The sequence below is a fragment of the Aotus nancymaae genome, unplaced genomic scaffold (genome assembly GCF_030222135.1).
Source record: "Aotus nancymaae isolate 86718 unplaced genomic scaffold, 86718_ANA_hifiasm-v0.15.2.pri h1tg000006l, whole genome shotgun sequence".
NCBI classification, from domain to species: domain Eukaryota; kingdom Metazoa; phylum Chordata; class Mammalia; order Primates; family Aotidae; genus Aotus; species Aotus nancymaae.
Window position 1 is genome coordinate 37,682,476 of NW_026988417.1, and position 17,160 is coordinate 37,699,635.

The following is a 17,160-nucleotide window of genomic DNA, read 5'->3' on the forward strand; positions in this document are numbered from 1 at the left end:
ACCGTAAGGAGAATATGACATCAACTGTATAAAATCAAGTCTATTGCACATTTACATAGGTTATCTTCTTCCAGGAAGGGAAGGGAAGGGAAGGGGAGGGAGGAGAGGGAAGCGGGGGTGGGGAGGGAAGAGAAGGGAGGGGAGGGGAGGGGAGGGGAGTGGAAAATCAAGGTGCAGAACTGTAAGGAAAGTATGACATCAATTGTATAAAATCTAGTCTATTACACATTTACATAAGTTATCTTCTTCCAGGAAGGAAGGAAGGAAAAAAAGGAAGGAAGGAAGGAAAGAAAGAAAGAGAAAGAAAGAGACAGAGAGAGAAAGAAAAGAAAGAAAGGAAGAAAGAAAGGAAAGGAAGAAAGAGAAAGGAAGAAAGAAAGAAAAAGAAAGAAAGAAAGAAAATCAAGGTGCTGAACCATAAGGAGAGTATGGCATCAATTGTATAAAATCTAGTCTATTACACATTTACATAGGTTATCTTCTTGCCAGGCATTGCTGTGACTACTTTCCAAGCATTCACTCATTAAAGTGCTATGAGATAAGTACTGTCACACCATCTCCACTTAGCACCGGGGCAGGAGCAGCTGGGTAATGGTTCAAGCTTGCACGGCTGGTCAGTGGTGGGGCTGGGGTTCGAACCAAGGCGGTTTGGCCCCAGTGCCCATACACTTAAGCATCACACCATGCTGCCTTATAAGACACCCTGTGTCCTCCTAACACACAGAGAGACACAGAGAGAAGCGGAGCATTTGCAAACACAGGCAGAGATTGGGGTGCTGCAGCCACAAGGCAAGGCCAGGGATGCCTGGAGCCACCAGAGACTGGAGAGAGCATCACCATATGAACACCTTGATTTTGAACTTCTGGCCTTCAGAACTTTGAGAAGTAAATTTCTGCTGTTATAAGCTACACAGGCTGTGGTGACTTATGGTAACTACAGGAAACTTAATACAAGGGTCTACTTACTTATGTTGATACAGGCATATGAATCTTTTTTCTCAAAGGATACATAAGAAATGTTTACCTTTGAGCAGGGGAACTAAGAGAAAGAAATTATTCGCCTTTGTGTGTGTGTGTGTATGTGTGTGTGTGTGAGACAGGGTCTTGCTCTGTTGCCCAGGCTGGAGTGCAGTGGCACAGTCACAGCTCACTGCAGCCTTGACTTCCCCTGCTCACCTGATCCTTCCACCTCAGCTTCCCAAGCATCTGAGACCACAGGCACGCACCACCATGCACAGATAATTTATATATATATATATATATATATATATATATATTTTTTTTTTTTAACAGAGACAGAGTTTTGCCATGTTGCCCAGGCTGGTCTGGAATTCCTGGGCTCAAGCAATCCTCCCACCTCAGCCTCCCAAAGAGCTGGAATTACAGGCTTGAGCCACCCTGCCCAGCCTCTTCACCATTTTATGCTTTTTTTCCTGTTTACATGTTTTTTACTATGTATATTATTTTTATATGAATAACACATGTATTACTTTTTTTACTATATATATTACTTAATTTTTAAAAAATAGCGTCACAGTGGGATAAGTATCATAAACATAATCTAAAGCCAGCAAATATACTGTCCCAATACAGACACAGGCAACACATTATTTTGATGATTTTTACTTTTTAAAAAATGTTATTTGTCTTTCCCCAGACAATTAATAAATAAATATTTGTGCCTACCAACAGCTTTAAAATAAGTTCTGTGACAATTATCAATATCATAAGCTACACATTCAACAGAGGTAAGATTGATAATTTTGGCCAGGCACAGTGGCTCACACCTGTAATCTCAGCACTTTGGGAGGCTGAGGCAGGCAGATCACCTGAGGTCAGGAGTTCAAAACCAGCCTGGCCCACGTGGTGAAACCGCATCTCTACTAAAAACACAAAAATTAGCTGGGCCTGGTGGCGGGTGCCTGTAGTCCCAGCTACTCAGGAGGCTGAGGCACGAGAGTCGCTTGAACCCGGGAGATGGAGGTTGCAGTGAGCTGAGATCCCACTGCACTACAATTAGCCTGGGCAACGGAGTGAGACTCATCTCAAAACAATTTTGATAATTTATATATTAAGTATTGACAGTAAACCTAAACTTCTCTGCTGAATTAAAAAAAGACAAACCAGAGACTGGGAGAAGGTATCTGCAACATGTATAATCACAAAAGGGTTAATATGCAAAATACATAAAGATTTCCTACGAATCAATTTTAAAATGACTAACAACCCCAATGGGGGAAAGTGAGCAAAGGATATCAACAGATGGATAACAGAAAAGGCAATAGAACTACCTCTAACACATGGAAAGGTATGCATCCTCATTAGAACATGGGAAAATACAAATTAAGACAACCAGGAGACACTATTGTACACCCCTAAAGTGGACAAAATTTAAAACATCTCATAATACCAAATGGTGGCTAGAACATGAAGAAACAGGAGCACACATACATGTCTGGAGATTCTGATCTAAGTGATCTGGGAGGGGCCGGGCATACATTTTATTTCGAAAGCTCTTGAGGTGAGTCCCTTCCATTCTAACCCCATGAAGATCAGGGGACTGAGACCTACACGCTGGCCTGAGCACAGCACCCTCTAGTGGTCTACATGTTCTCGGCTGCACCCTTCACACTCCAGGGCCTAGGAGTTGGTGCAGGTGTTCTTGACTCTCATTGCTACTTCCAGATCACTGTTCCTTCCGCCAAACCTACTCCTTCTGATTGAAGTCATCTTCTGAGCCCCACTGCTTCATCAAGTATTCTAGCACTACTCACTATTGAAGTCCGATACCACCCCTTTCATAATTCTAGTGATTTCAATAGCCACATAGAGACTCTTCAATTCTCTCTCCTAATGATCTTGTCCTGCACCCTACCTCAGTCATGCATTCCCTTAATATATCCTAGTTATCATTATTAGCAATGGCTGCACCCCCTTCATAATCTCAGTGGCCTGAATCCCACTTTCTATCTCTCACCTCCAACTCTTCCTCTGATGTCAACAATTCCCCAGCTTCACTGCACCGGACTGAAAGATCATGCTCCATCCTCTTAAACATTCTTCTGTAGCCACCTACTCCTCTTTCCTCGACCCAGTTTAAATCCAACTCTCCACTGGGCTACGCTGAGCTTGAGTGGCCGAACATAGTTGGAGAAAATACACACCCATGCTGACTGGCTTGCTTGAAATTTATGACTGAGTCTCAGCCTCAAGAGAGAACAGCAATCCTGCTACCCTCCTTACCACGCTTCCCTAGCCCCTTCGCTCTCCTGCTTTCCTCTCTCACACCTCCTCTTGTTGATTATGCTTCCGAAATCTCCTTCTCCTGTCTGGGTCCTCTTTGTCTCTCTGACAGAATACCCAAGACTCAAGTCTTAGACCACTTCTCTTCTAAATCCGTGCATTCTCATCCGGGTCTATGGCTTCAAAACCATCTGCTTGCTGATGTCTCCCCAGTTACTAGCTTCACCCCAGACATCCCTGAACTCCAGACTGTCATATCCAACAGCCTGTTAAATATTTGCTGAAGCATTCTTGCTGAAAACCAACATTCTCTGGTGATGATGCTTCATTTGCACAAAGAAAATAGATGCTACCAGAAGAATATTTCCACATCTTCCCCTGAAATTCTACGAGCCTCCCCTGCACGCGTTCTACCTGCACTTTCCTTGTGCTTTGGAATGAACTCTCTGTGCCAAGAGCCAGCCCCTTCCCACTGAGCACTGAATACCCTTCCTGCTCACCTACTCAAGGAAGGCACTCTTGCAATTATCCTCCCTCTACTGCATCAACATTTTTCTGCTCTGATGTATTATTCCAATCACCTTTCTTCCCCACCCCACCCCCACCCACACCTTTTGGACCCGGTTTCACTCCTGTAACCCAGGCTGGAGTGCAGTAGCACGATCTTGGCCCACTGCAACTTCTGCCTCCCAGGTTCAAGGGATTCTCATGCCTCAGCCTCCTTAGTAGCTGGGATTACAGGTGTGCACCCCCACTCCCAGCTAATTTCTGTATTTTTAATAGAGATGAGGTTTCACCATGTTGGTCAGGCTGATCTTGAACTCCTGGCCTCAAGTGATCTGCCTGCCTCTGTCTCCCAAAGTGCTGGGATTACAGGCATGAGCCACCACACCTGGGCCCCAATCACCTTTTAAAGCAGTAATTTCTCCCATCTTAAAAAAAAAAATCCCTCCCTTCGAATCCACAACATTCCCCTCCTTGTGCCTCTATATACTAGAACTGGCAAGAGCTGTTTACTGACTATCTCTAATTGTTCTCCTCTCATTCTCTCAAATCTACTCCAATCGGGTTTCCTTCCCCACTAGTCAGAAGAAATAGCTCTTTTCAAGGTCACTGATGACCACCTCATTGCTAAATCCATGATCAATTCTCAATGTTTAGCTGATTTAAACTACTAGCAGCATTTAACATAGTTGAAAGATCTCGAAAAGTTTTCTTACCTGGCTTCTTAGACCCCATTCTCCCACTCCCCATTCTCCCTTCCCTGAATTTCTTGCTAACTCATTGGCATTCCTTCCCAATCTCCTTCTGGGTCATCTTTACATCTCTGGCATGGAATACCCAAAACAGTCTTGGACCACTTTCCTAACTCCATGCACTCTCATCCTGGTCCTTCATAACTATCTGTTTGCTGATATCTCCTCGCTTATGATCTCCAGCCCCGACTTCCCTGAACTTCAGACTCTCACATTCAATAGCCTGCTAAATACTTGCTAAACCATTATTGTTGCAAACCAAATGCTTGAATCTTTACTGTCTCTAACTCCAAACCTGCCCCTTCTTGCTTCCTTCCTCATACCAATATATATTTCTTCTCTTCCGGTGACTCAGACTAAAATCCTTGGAGTGATTAATGACTACTTTCTCTTTTGTTCAAACTCTATATCCAACCCATGGGCAAAATTCGTTAGATTTTTTTTTTTAAATATGTCCATAAGCGAACACTTCTCATGTCCTCCACCACTCCCAAGGTGGTCAAAGGCATCTTTGTCTCTCACATGGATAACTGCAATAGCCTCCTAACTGGTATCCCAGCCTCCATCTTTTCCCCTCCCACCTTCATGCGATCCCAATATGACTAGAGTCAGATTCTAGAATCATACTCAAAAGCCATGAGAATGCCCATCCCACTCAAAATATAAACCAAAATGCCTACTGTGGTTTGCAAGGCACTGCTTGGTCTGCCCATCTCTCAGGCTCCACTACGTCTATGACCTCATGTCCTACTCTCCCCTATTCTGGCTCTGCTCCAGCCACACTGGCTACCTTGCCTTTCTGTGAATGCATCATCCATGCTCCCAAACTGCTCATGTAGTGCCCTCTGCCTGAGACTGTCTACAGACGTGGCCACTGTTCATCTCTTCCTTCAAGTCTGCATTGCAATATCGCTTTATCAGTAAGGACTTCTTTGACCACAGTTGGTCCCACCCATCATTCCCTAGACTAGACCCTGTAGATTCTACAGCCTGCTTTACTCCACCACCTCATATGTGATCTAGTCAGGGTCTATCTCCCTTTCTATGGAGTGTAAGTTCTTGAAGACCAGGAGTTTGCTTTGCTCTTTTTGTATTCTGAACACCTACAGCAGTATTTGGTACATAGCATATGCTTTCAGAAAAGTTGTGTTGAATAAATGGTAGACTCATAATGAAGGCTAATTCAGCAATGTCTGGTAAAGGGGAACCAGCTATTCCATTTCTAGCCTGGGATACTAGAAAATATATTCAAAATGGTAATTGTAGCATTACATGCAATTGAGTGAAATATGAAACACATTAAAGTATATCAATGAGGGTCCCAGATGCAGTGGCTCACGCCTATAATCCCAACACTTTGGGAGGCCGAGGTGGGCAGATCACCTGAGGTCAGGAGTTTCAGACCAGCCTGGCCAACATGGTGAAACCCCGCCTCTATTAAAAATACAAACATTAGCCAGGCATGGTAACACGCACCTGTAATCCCAGCTACTCGGGATGCTACAGCAGGAGAATTGCTTGAACCTGGGAGGTGGCAGTTGCAGTGAGCCAAGATCGCACCATTGCACTCCAGCCTGGGCAACAGAGCCAGACTCTGTTTCAAAAAAAAAAAAGTATCTCAATCGGGAAATAAACTGTGGCATATTTTTACAATCCTATGAAGACTCTGAAATCATGTGCTAGAGGTACATGTATGAATATGAATGATTCTCAAAAATATAATGCAGGTTAACAAGTATACAGGATGTTCTTAATATTCCAAAACATTGAAAAACAACTATATATGCAATTATAGGTGAGGACATATGCAGTAAATGTGCAGAAATATGAGTGGGACGGGGCTGTGTATGGTGGCTCACACCTGTAATCCCAGCACTTTGGGAGGCTGAATCCTAGCACTTTGCCTGGAATCCCAGCACTTTGGGAAGATTGCTTGAAGCCAGGAGTTTGACACGAACCTGGTCAACACAGCAAGACCATGACTCTACAAAAAATTTAAAAATTAGCTGGGTGCAGTGGCACCCTGTGGTTATAGCTCCTTGTGAGACTAAGGCATGAGGACTGCTTGTGAGTCCAGGAGTTTGGGGCTGCACTGAGCCATGATCACACCACTGCACTCCAGCCTGGGTGGCAGAATAAGATCTTATCCCTAAAAAAACAAAGAAAGAAATATGGGTGGGAGGGATATACAACAGCCTCAAGACAATGGCTGCCTGCAGAGATGGTGGTGAATGGAAGGGACAGGGTTTCAGACATGTCTATAACAGTGTTTTCTTTGAAAAGGAAGCTCTAAAATAAATACTGCAAAAAAATTTTGTTAAATCTAGGTATCGTCACAAGATTCGCTATATTTTTTACACAAATAAGTACTTGTCATATTATTCTTTACTTTTCTATATGTTTTAAATACTCCAGAGTTTTTTAAATGAATTGAAAATTTTTACGATGCAAAAAAGTAAAATGTCTGAAATAAAATCTGGTAGGCCTGGAAGCAGCTACATGAGTAAAAGGGCAAAATTTGCAATTGGCAAAACTAAAAACAAACTTGTTGCCAGGATAGCTTGGTTTATTTTCTTTATTGGATAGGTGTGGTTTGGGTCAAAGGACAAAAGGAATTCAGCCCGTTAAAAAGGGAATGTCTGATTGGGCTGTTACTGCTCAGTAGGGCAGGGAAGGCAGGTTAGCAAAGGTGCTTGCTGTCTCTGGGCAGGCAGAAGTCCGAGACGCAGACGTTTGTGTACACGCTACACCAGAACACACCTGTTGCATCTACGTAATTTGATAACACTCACAAAGCGAGAACTGGAAGGGATAGCGCAGAGCAATGCTCTCTATTTTACAGGTGGAAATACTGAGGTACAGAAGCCAAGTGTTAGTTAAGGTTCAAAGTCTTGCTCAATTCAAAAAGGCTGTTGATCTCAATTTAAAGCAGTTTCTACCCACTCTCACATTAAGATATCTTTCCAGTTTTTCTATGACTTTAAAAATAACAGGCTGGGTGTGGTGGCTCACGCATGTAATCCCAACGCTTTGGGAGGCCGAGGTGGGCAGATCACTTGAGGTCAGGAGTTCGAGAACAGCCTGGCCAACATGGCGAAACCCCATTTCTACTAAGAACACAAAAATTAGCCAGGCCTGGTGGCGGGTGCCTGTAATCCCAGCTACTTGGGAGGCTAAGGCAGGAGAATCGCTTGAACCCGGGAGATGGAGATGGCATCACTGCACTGCAGCCTATGCCACAGAGCAAGACTCTGTCCCCCTAAAAAAAAATAAAATAAAATAACAAATATTTGGTAGCTTAAAATTTATTATAAAAATTTATATTAAATATTTATAAAATATTTAACAAAAATATTAAATAAAAAATATGGCCAGGTGTGGTGGCTCATGCCTGTAATCCCAGCACTTGGGAGGCCAAGGTGGGTGTATCACCTGAGGTCAGGAGTTCGAGACCAGCTTGGCTAACATGGCGAAATCCCGTTTCTACTAAAAAATACAAAAATTAGCCAAGCGTGGCGGCGCGTACCTGTAATCCCAGCTACTCGGAAGGCTGAGGCAGGAGAACTGCTTGAACCCAGGAGGCGGAGGTTTCAGTGAGCTGAGATCAGGCCACTGCACTCCAGCCTGCGCGACCAAGTGAGACTTCAGAAGAAAAAGACGGGGGACGGGGGACAGGGACGGGGACTGGGATGGGGACGGGGACGGGGACGGGGAGGGGGAGGAAGAGGGGGAATATAAGAAACGACCTAATCATCTGTCAATAGGATAATGATTGAACGATATATAATTACATATTACAATATCTAAGACAAGTCTTAGAAGAATGGTTGTGGTTGATATGTATTGACTAAGAAAGATGATTATAATATATAATAAATAGGGGGACATTTACAAAATATGTCAACATCTTGCCATTTTTATAGAAAAGCAAACAAAAAGCTGTTTCTGCGTACATGTATTTATATAAGCTTAGGAAAACTACAGTAGGATCCACATACTACAAAAAATGGTAGTGATATTGAAGGGGAGAGGATGAGGCTATTTTTTAGTTAACTTTGAGTTTATAATTTTTTATAAAGAGGAATTAAGAGTGGGAGAAAGAGGAGAAAATCTGCCTTAAATACATCTCTCAGAATCACTTTTTAAATTGTATTATTTCTCCGACCTTTATATGAAATAGATGCACACATGTATGTTTACAAAACTAGTTCATACTTTACACACTGCGCTTCCTCCTCTCCTGAGTTCATATTAAGCCGTATTTGAGGAAGGCTTTAATATGTGGCCTTCCTTCCATGTCAGCGAATTCTCATTTTTAAGGGCTACAACATATTCGATGTCTGCAAGTACTGTAGCTTACTTCACCAGTCTCACTGGGGGGACATTTAGGTTGCCTCCAGCTCCCCTCTCCGCCCCGCCCCGTCCCGCAGAAACAACTACAGCAAACATCCTCGTACCTACATATTTGCACATTTGACTGCCTACTTAGGACAAATGAGCAAATGTAGACTTCCTAGGCCAAAGCTAATGCATCGGAGTTTTGACCCACAGTTCCAAACTGGCCTTCTGGGAAGTGGGTTTTCGTTGTTTGTCTTAAATCTATCACACTCCCACCCACCGGGCCAGAGACTGCTGCTTAACGCAGAATCAGGAGCTCAAACTCTGGCTGAACTTGAGCGACCTCTTTGCAGTGATGCGGCGGGGGTTTTCCGAGCGCTTTTAAGGAAAGGAAAGGGATCTGGCGAACCCCGAGACCCGCCCTGGGGTGGGCAGGGGGCGCGCTCTGGCTCTCCGCGCTGGCACAGGGGTGGGACAAGCCAAGTTTCCAGGAGGCTCGCCCAGCGCGTACCGGGTCCCCGCAGAGTGGGGGCGGCCGGGCGTCCCCACCGCGTTCCCCGCGGGGCGGGGCGCAGGCGGGGCGGGGCCCCCTCTCCAGCCGCCCGCCCCCTGCCTGATCCCCGCCCGCCCTCCGGCCGCGTCCCCGCCGGCCCTGCCGACGTGGCGGGGCGGGACCCGCCGGGCACTCCCGCGCGCACTCGGCGGCCTGAGCGGTAAGAGCCCCGGGCACCCAATCCTCATCCCCTTCCCGGCGGGCGGGCGAGCGCGGGGGCCGCCACCCCGGGCGGGTGGGAACACCTTACCGTGGCGCCTCGTCCGGGACCCATGAATCATGCCCTCTGCGTTAGTGAGAAGCCGTGGTCACGGAGGACCGGGCTCCGGGGTGAGGGTCCGGGGCGGCGCGGCCGAGGGCCCTGCATGGGTGCGGGCGTGTGAGTGTGTGTGTGTGAGTGTGTGTCACTCCGGGTCCACGCTCATGCACACACCCACACGCCCGCACTCAGGGTCTGCCCCCTCGGCCGGCGCAAACCTCCGCGGAGCCTGCCTCGATCTCCCAAAGTATCCAGTCCGGGCACCAAGCAAGTCTGGAAAAGTGCCCCCAGTGGCTCGGGGCCAAATTAGAGGCTGGCTGCACGGTCCCCTAGCCCGAGCACGAAGGGAGCAGGTCCCTGTAAGACAGAAGCCTCGTCCCAGGGTGCGCCTGCCCTCGGCCTGGGCTCAGGGAAGCTCAGGCCTTGACCTCCCCACTCCCCTCGCCTCACTCCTCCCCCAGCAGCCGACCCACGCCCGGCCTGCTCTTCCAGTCTAGCCAACACTCTAAGCAGGCACCACCTCCATTCGCAGCCCCCGGGTTGGGTCCCACTCCCTATCCCAGCTCCCCAGACGCCCTCCACCCAGTCGGCTAGCCCTCGCCCCTGCCAGCCGGTGAGTATTTCCAGGCACCTCGGACCAGGCGCCTGAAAGCCACTGCCTTTTCCTAAGTAGGAAGACATCTCTCTATAGGCTGTGAGACCATTAGCTATGCCCTGCTGATCCCGTCAGTTCCCATCCTAAACATGTTGAAGGACACAGGCAGGTGGCTTTTTAAATCAATGTCTCCTGTGACCTCCGCCAACCTGTGATAACTGAGAATGAGACAGGCTGTATCCTCAGACCCTCTTTTTGCCGTCTCTGCAGCCTAGTGGCTCCTTTCTGACCCCACCCGTGTGTGCCTATGGCTACTCCCCTCTTTCTTCCATCAAGCCTGAGCTTGGGAGAGAATCTGATAAACTTCTTACATTGTAACCTTTAAGTGAAGGAATGAAACGTTAGGGGTGGCTTTGAGGCACAAGTGAGGCAGTGCAGAAGGAATTTGAGGGTGGGTGGGGGCCTTCTTGAATCTGAGCGTTTCAGACGGTATAAGTAACCTTTTCGTTCTTTATTTGACTGGGCTTATATCAAACACTGTTTCTCTTTTATTAATCTCAAACATGGTATCTTTCAATTCAGTAAGTATCTGAGGGACAGAAACCAAGCTAGGTGCTGTTGGTCACAGCCCTGGAGGACAGAATGACAAGTAAATACCATAAATACAGGCAATAGAAATCTGTGCAAAATGTCAAAAACAGAGAAGAGGGAGCAGTTCATTCATTGGAAGGAGTGGGGCAGATTAAGGAAAAAATCAGAATGAAAGGTAACATTAGACATTGGGTGTCTAGAGGAATAGGATTTTGCCAGGCAGCTGGAGGAAAGGCAGCCCAAACAGAGGAACCAGCGTAAGCAAAGGCAGGGTGGTGGGAAGAGTTATGAGAAATGGAGAAAAGACTGGTGAGGCAGGAGTGGAAGGTATTGAGAGTTACAAAGGGTGCACAGAGATTGCAGCTGGCTTACGAAGGGCTGTGTGAACGTATTCACACCTAATGGTTTTTAAAGAGGGGAGCAAATAGGTCCAAAATGCCTGGCAGCCCACAAAAACTAGACTGGATCCTGGGCACATAGACTTGCCAAGCCTCATACAAAGTGTTACAACCTGATTAAGAATCTCTCATCCAGAGTTTTTATTCCTGGTCCTTCGCTGACTGGCACTTTTTTAAAAAAAAAAACTAGGGGATATGATCTCACACAGGATGTCATACTAACCAAATATTTATTCTGCCACGTGAGGCCAGTTTTTAAAAAAAACATCCACTGTCACCACTATTTCATAAAACGAAAGGCATTTTAATACCAAGGAAAAGCACAAAGGCTACACTTGCGAGATGAAGGCAGTCCTTTACATTTAATAAATTTAGATTTATGAAAAACTTGCGATCTTGTCCTCATTTTTCTCTGTCATCACAACTTGCCCCTGGTCCTGCAGGTGGGGTTTGGAAAAAAAGCATCTAGATCAGTTTGTCCATCCTTGCTTTATAGAGGAGCAGGCGAGGAAGTGCAGCAAGAATGAGCGAGTTGTGTGCCCACAAAGAGATACAGGGACCAGAGGCCACACTTCTTGACCCCTGCGAGGCACAACTCTTTCCACCTCAGAATACCATCACTCCCACCTCTCATTATTCCTCCACGCAGCCTCTTGTCTTGGCCTCTCAGTCGCCTGTTCTGAATCACTAGAATCTATCCCTGATGCTTGGACATTTGCACATGCTCTTATCCCATGAGGCCTGAATCACCACATCAAAGTCACTTTCAAGGTTCTCTCTTACACAGGGTCAGTCTAGTTCAGGCACATCTGTCCTTGATTTGCTGTGCTGTTTTGCATCACTTTTTAACTCTTTTGGGTTAGCTCCTCAAATACATGATTCATTTCTGAAGGATAGTGACCATGTCTTCTGTTTCATACTTATTTTTGGAGGTGTGATGTTGCTGCTTCAATACCTTGCATAGTTCTGGGAGCATTTTAGGTGATGAATGAATTTACTCATGAAAAACTAAGTTATTCCCAGCCCACAAGGGCTTCTTTATACGCCACCCTTCCTCTCCTCAGAGTTTCCTGAAGTAGCCTCCTTGTTTCTGTAGGTCAAGTCTCCCTAGCCTCCAGACCACGAGGCATGGCTACAGTGATCAGTGTTCCTAACCATAAATCAGGAAAGGTTTCTAAGTCTGGCTTATGGGACACCCAGACAGAGATGGAAACCGTCCCAGGAAACAGTGCTTGTCACGACTGTAATCTTGGTGGACTGCAGCAGTCCTTGCTCAGAAACAGCTGTGCATTTCAAACACACAGTTTCTAGTGGTTTCATACAAAAGGGTACAGTCTAAAAATTAATTACGTTTTCCCCATCATAATAGCAACCACAGTCGATGAGGTCTACCAGAACAACCAAACAAACCAAAAAAAAAAAAAAAAGATATTTTTTTGCTTTGATTTGGGGAAAATTAGACCTGTAAGAGGTAAGAAGTAGAGATAAATATAGACTAGAGACACACGAGATACACACACAATTAGAAATTGAATTAGGGCTGATCTTGCATTACTTTTTTTTTTTTTGAGACAGGGTCTCACTCTGTCATCCAGGCTGAGTGCAGTGGCATGATCTTGGCTCACTGCAACCTCTGCCTTCAGGTGCAAGTGATTCTCATGCCTCAGCCTTCAGAGTAGCTGGGATTACAGGCACCCACCACCATGCCCAGCTAATTTTTGTATTTTTAATAGAGACAGGGTTTCACTACGAAGGCCAGGCCGATCTTGAACTCCTGACCTTGTGATCCGCCTGCCTTGGCCCCCCAAAGTGCTAGGATGTGAGCCGCTGTGCCTGACCAGTGACCATTTTTTAAATTTAACAGATGTAAAGATCTATTTCTAAAATTTATAAATTATACATAAATGTTTTAAACAATAATCCATAAATTTTTTTTAACAATGCTCATTTAACATCTTACAGCTGAATTTCTGGGGTAGTTCTGAAGGGATGGTTCATGTTGGTTGAATGCAGAGCAGCCACAGAGAAGTTTTATTGCAGCACTTTTTGTACATTTGGGATAAACTGACCTATTGGCCATCAGAGATAGGTAAGGGCTATAGGTTTACTCCTCTGCAACTTCCCTACCAAGAGCTAAATTACCATGAATCCAAGTTCACTGATGGAATTCTGCCATAAATGCACACATGCATTAGCAACCAGGCTTAGTTAACCAGCCTGTTCTTATAAGCTCAAGGAAGTCCTAGCTCACTGTCCTTTTAGGCCTGTGTTCCATAGGCAGGACTCAGCTAGGCTTCTAGTCCCCTTCAGGCTTTGGAGTCCTGCAGTCAGCTAAAGGCCCTAGAAAAACTCTATTCCCAAGGGTAGTCAGCTGCTGGATTCAATGCAATCTCATATCTTGGGTATAGAAGCAGAGAAGCCATCTGTACCTCATTTCTTGCTGATACATATATCTGAGTCACCTTTCATGTCACCAGTGAAAAATTATTTCTCATATCCCTTATGCTAATTAGGATACCCTGGAGTGCCCATCAGAGAAGACAGTAGTTGAACCCTCTAAAAAGAACTGGACACCTCATTATAGATTTTTTTTTTTTTTTTTTTGAGACGGAGTTTCACTCTTGTTACCCAGGCTGGAGTGCAATGGCGCGATCTCGGCTCACCGCAACCTCCGCCTCCTGGGTTCAGGCAATTCTCCTGCCTCAGCCTCCTGAGTAGCTGGGATTACAGGCATGCGCCACTATGCCCAGGTCATTTTTTGTATTTTTAGTAGAGATGGGGTTTCACCATGTTGACCAGGATGGTCTCGATCTCTTGACCTTGTGATCCACCCACCTCGGCCTCCCAAAGTGCTGGGATTACAGGCTTGAGCCACCGCGCCCGGCCCCATTACAGATTTTTAAATGCTTACTAAAGACTCCTGGATAATATATTCCTAAATAAGGCACTTCAGATATTATCCAACCACCCTTAGGGTATAAATTAAAAATAAGTAACATGCCCCTGACACAGAGTGTATGCTGAACTATTTTAGGATACTTTATGAACAAGATAACGCATTGAGGACAAGGCTTGTATATTCGGTTATCCATAATGGTTTTTATTTGCCCATGAGTGTTTATCACAGACAGGTTTATTCTGATGTTCCTGCTTATAGAAAAGTGAAATAGTTTGGGGCTTCTTAATCTTCAGATTAATAATAAGGATTTTCAAATTACCTTATAAAGAAATAAAAAGATCAGACAGTGTCTACAAACTACTGATTTAAAAAATGAGAATAAGCCAGGCACGGTGGCTCACGCCTGTAATCCCAGCACTTTGAGAGTCCGAGGCAGGCGGATCACCTGAGGTCAGGAGTTCGAGACCAGCCTGGCCACCATGGTGAAATCCCATGTCTACTAAAAATACAAAATTCAGCCAGGCATCATGGCAGGCACCTGTAATCCCAGCTACTCAGGAGGCTGAGGCAGGAGAATCACTTGAACCCAGGAGGTGGAAGTTTCAGTTAGCCATTATCAGGCCATTGCACTCCAGCCTGGGGGACAAGAGCGAGACTTTGTCTCAAAAAAAAAAAAAAGAAAAAGAAAAAGAGAATAAAAGTGATGGCGAAGTGTCATTTATTCATGAACTCATTCTCCTCGTTGTGCCCCTAGGGCTCGTGCAAGGATAATAAGGAAAATTAAGACAGGGAGATCTTTAGGCCATGGCAATCAAGCAAAGTCCTAGGCCATGGGTAAGCAAACATTTTCGGAAACAGGCCAGATAGTAAATATTTTAGGCTTTGTGACTTTGCAGGTCATATGGTCTGTGTTGCCGCGACGCAGCTCAGCTATTGTAGTGCCAGGGAAGCCTTGACAGTTCCGTATGTAAACAAAGGGTGTATCTCTCGTCCAATAAAATTGTATTTACCAAAACAGGCAGAGGACAAGATTTGGCCAGCAGACTGTGGTTTGCCAGCCCCCTGCCCTACGCCAGCCCTGATTCAGAGAGAGGTTTTCACAAAGATTTTGTAAACTTCCAAATGACAACAGCCTTTTTGGCAGCCCCCATCAATTCTACTCACCTCCCATAAACCACCTCCCACAAACTACCCACAAGGGGTAGTTATTGTACTACCCCTTCTCTGTACAGTGGGTTTCTATCATTCTTTACTCTCCCAGCTGGGCTCGGACCCAGCTCCTTGACAGCCACAGGCAACCTTGAATATTCTAAACTTTGTATATCAGCTTGAGGGAAGTTTGCGTTTGTTGCCATTATTACATGTAGACCTGTTTACAGGAATGTTATCACTGAATTCAAGGTCTGGCAGATACTTTTGTTTATACAAATACATTTTAACTCAATTAACTGGGAGGTGAAGGTAAAAAAGAAAGACAATACGGAAATGTCAAGCCATTTGGAATCACCTGCTGTAAGAGAGCTCCTGGGTGTCTCTACACAAATATTAATGTAACTCAACAGGTGTATTTGTCGAGCTTCCTACTATGTACAAGAAACCATGTTAAGTACTATATTATGAATACAAAACAAAGAAGGCCTTTGTCTTTATAGAATTTACAAATCATAGAAAAACTGAAGCAACTCTAATCAAAGAGGATTTTAACTGTCTAAGGTGAGATAAACACTAAGTGCCCTCGGGGGTTCAGAAGGAAAATGTTCAATCCAGAGGAACAAAGAATGGAGGAGGTGGTTATTTTAATTGGGCCTTCAGTGTGCAAAAGAACAACATATGGAAACCAACAGCCCCTTGAGGATCTCTTACTGATGTGCCAGGCATTACACAGATCCTGACGTCTCATTTAAGGTTTTGTAGGAAATCGTGGGAGGTAAGCCTGGTGTGATCAGAGAGCTGATACCAGCTGAAGTATGGATATACCAGCTGAAGCCTGGATACCAGCTAAAGTATGTGGCCTCATCTCAGGAGGGAGAGGAAGAGGGAGCTCCTGAGGATGTGTGAGCAGGAAAGCCATGTGATTAGAGCCGTGAGGTGAAGGATGGGAAGTAAGGCGACGAGCTCCAGTGAGCAGGGGAACCCAATACTGAAATAGTCAGCATGAACCATAATGAGAACCTTGCAGTGAGAATAGGGGTAAAAGAAAGCAGATGGATTCTCAGTAAAGAGCCTCTAGGATTTGGCCACTGGCTGAATGTAAGAAAAGGAGCAGATGGCGTTGCTGACAGGGCTCTGATGTGGTTCAGTCTCAAAGTCAGACATGGGTTCAAATTTCAAATGTACCATTTACCAAAAATGTGAATTCTGAGCTTCAGTTTCCTCATCTGTAAAATGGAGCTGATAACATTGAACTCACAGGAGATAATACATTTAAAGAGCATGGATACAGTAAGCACTCAGTAAATGATAGCTGTTGATATTATATATTCTTGAGAAGGTGAAAGCGTGGTCAATGACAGCTCTGAGTTATTGGGAAAATCTATGTGTGAAATGATATCTCACGGTTTTTATTTGCATTTCTCTAATGATTAGCGGTTTTACGCATTTTTTCATATGCTTGTTGGCCACTTATGTGTTTTCTTTTGAGAAGTGTCTGTTCATGTCCTTTGCCCATTTTTTCATGTTTTTTGTTTTGTTTTGTTTTGTTTTTGCTTTTTAAGTTCCTGACAGATTCTGGATATTAGACCTTTGTCACATGCATAGTTGAAAACATTTTCTGTCATTATGTAGGTTGTCCAACAGAGTTGTTGATAGTTTCTTTTGCTGTGTAAAAGCTCTTTTTTTTAAATTAGCTCCCACTTGTCAATTTTTGTTTTTGTTGCAATTGCTTTTGGAGTCTTCATCATGAAATCTTTGCCAGGGCCAATATCCAGGATAGTATTTCCTAGGTTCCTAGGTTTCCTTCTAGCGTTTTCATAGTTTTTGGTTTTACATTGAAGTCTTTAGTCCATCTTGAGTTGATTTTTGTATATGG

General features: G+C 44.8%; 1 protein-coding gene across 1 annotated transcript in view; it reads left to right on the forward strand.

Moving 5' to 3' along the window:
- The first annotated feature begins 9,520 nt into the window (after positions 1 to 9,520).
- The window catches only part of FAM114A1 (family with sequence similarity 114 member A1), an 83,677-nt gene continuing 76,037 nt past the window's right edge, over positions 9,521 to 17,160 (forward strand). The window contains exon 1 of the mRNA XM_064366368.1: positions 9,521 to 9,550. The gene's annotated coding sequence lies outside the window, so the exon portion shown is untranslated. The remainder of the gene's footprint in view (positions 9,551 to 17,160) is intronic.